At 42.7% G+C, this 2,177-nt stretch overlaps 1 non-coding gene across 1 annotated transcript; it reads right to left on the bottom strand.

The window, feature by feature from the left end:
• Positions 1-359: 359 nt before the first annotated feature.
• On the bottom strand, positions 360-466 carry LOC111876842 (small nucleolar RNA R71). Its single transcript, XR_002845124.1, has one exon. It is a non-coding gene; the product is annotated as a small nucleolar RNA R71 (small nucleolar RNA).
• Positions 467-2,177: the final 1,711 nt, after the last annotated feature.

A 2,177-nucleotide genomic window follows, 5' to 3' on the forward strand; every position in this document is an offset into this window, starting at 1 on the left:
GAAGTCCCCATGGGTGAATGGAAGAAAAGGATGCGAGACGACACCGACCCGAGACTCGTGCAACCCGCGATTCCCGCAACCGCCACTTTTGTACTTAAGGGCTACATACTTGCTCAACTTAAGGAAATCCCATTCTTCGAGAAGGATCACGAAGATTCATACAAGCACCTAGACAAGGTCAACGACAAAGCCGATTATTTCAATGTTCCTAATGTGAATCCTGTACTGTTTTGCTTTGTGTGTTACCGGTCACATTTAAGGGGGCCGCGAAATATTGGCTGAAATCACTCCCTCCAGAATCCATCACTACTTGGGCTAAAATGAAAGAAGACCAATTTTGCCCTCCCTCAAAGATAGCCAAGTTGAAGAAAGCCATAGCTAATTTTGAACAACAAGCTGTAGAGTCACTTTATGAGGCATGGGAGAGATACAAAGGCCTACTAAGGAATTGCCCACACCATGATCAAAATAGTCAACAAGAAGTCTCCATTTTATATGATGGAGTGAATGTAACAACTAGGCAGCTCCATGATTCGCAAGGACCTCTAAAAAAGAAGCCCCCCCCCCCCCCCCCGGTGATAAAAGAGCTAATTGAAGAATTATCTAAACACTCTAGAGAATATCATAACCCAAGGAATGACTCAACTAGAGGGATGGCGAATGCTATTTCAGATGACATGGCGACATTGATGGCAAAATTGGAAAGCATGGATAAAAGAATGTCTAAGATGGACCAATCCATCCATGCCATTAGAGTGGGATGTGAAAACAGTAGAAGGACCCACCTTACTAAAGACTGTGACCTTGATGCGAACGGGAACCGAAAAGTACAAGTATGCAATTCAAGTGGTGATCGGTATGATGACAAATGGTGAAAACCCAAGAAAGAATGGCTACCATATGATGAGTACAAAAAGGTAAGGGAGGAAAAGTATAAGATAAAAGAAAGAGGCTTTTATCAAAAGGAGGAACCGGTGCTAGAAAAGAAAACAGACTTGGAAGATATGCTTACAAGTTTCGTAGCCGCGTCCGAGAAAAGGCATAACGATACCGATGCGGCGATCAAAGATCAACAAAACATGTTGAGAGAACACCAAATTATGATGAAAGATCAGCAAGTTTTGCTTAGGAATCAACAATCATCCATTCTCAACATAGAAAAGCAGCTAGGCCAACTTGCACAACAAATAAACGAAAGAAGACCGAGTGGACTTCCTAGCAACACCGAAAGTAACCCAAAAGGTGAACATATAAACATCGTTACAACTAGTAGTGGGAAGATTATAAATCCTCTGGCCCCTATTCAGAAAGAAGATCCTAAGCTGGGGCAAGAGGAAGAAGCAGAAACTGAAGAATCCCGACTTCCCGACTCGACTCGCCGAGTCGTCGATATGGACTCGACGAGTCCCCCACCTGAACAGAAAAATAAAACTCCTGTGAAGCCATACCAGCCTCCACTGCCATTTCCAGCTCGAGCCAGACAAGAAAAGAATGATGTTGACTATCAAAAGTTCCTGGAACACATAAAGGCCCTTCAAATTAATATGCCATTCATCGAAGCCGTTGCACAAATGCCAAAATATGCCAAATTCCTCAAGGATCTTTTAACTAATAGAAAAAAGATGGAATAAGTGAAGAAAGTGGTCCTAAATGAGAGTTGTTCAGCTGCCATGCTGAACAAATTACCTAAGAAGAAGGGTGACTCGGGAAGCTTAACCTTGCCTTGTCAATTCGGAAATTTAGATACTATTTATGCATTGGCTGATTCAGGGGCAAGTGTAAATCTCATGTCGTACTCATTCTTCAAGAAATTAGATCTTCCGGAGCCAAGGCCAATTCGAATGGAATTCACTTAGCAAACAAAACGGTCACATTTCCAAGGGGAATATGTGAAGATCTATTGGTGAAAGTTGATAAGTTTGTATTTCCCGCGGACTTCATAGTACTAGACATGAAAGCAGACCCTCAAGTCCCAATCATACTTGGAAGACCTTTCCTCAACATCGCGAGTGCTGTAGTTGACATGCGAGATTCCAAACTTACTCTTCGCGTGGGAGACGAATCAGTTACGTTTGGAGTTGATCAAGCCATGAAGCATGCAAGGAGTAGTGATGACACGACATTCGCGGTTGATATGTTGGAGGAGTTAATAGATGAATGGAAAGAAGATGAGCCAA

Source organism: Lactuca sativa, chromosome 4, assembly GCF_002870075.4.
Source record: "Lactuca sativa cultivar Salinas chromosome 4, Lsat_Salinas_v11, whole genome shotgun sequence".
Taxonomy (NCBI): Eukaryota; Viridiplantae; Streptophyta; class Magnoliopsida; order Asterales; family Asteraceae; genus Lactuca; species Lactuca sativa.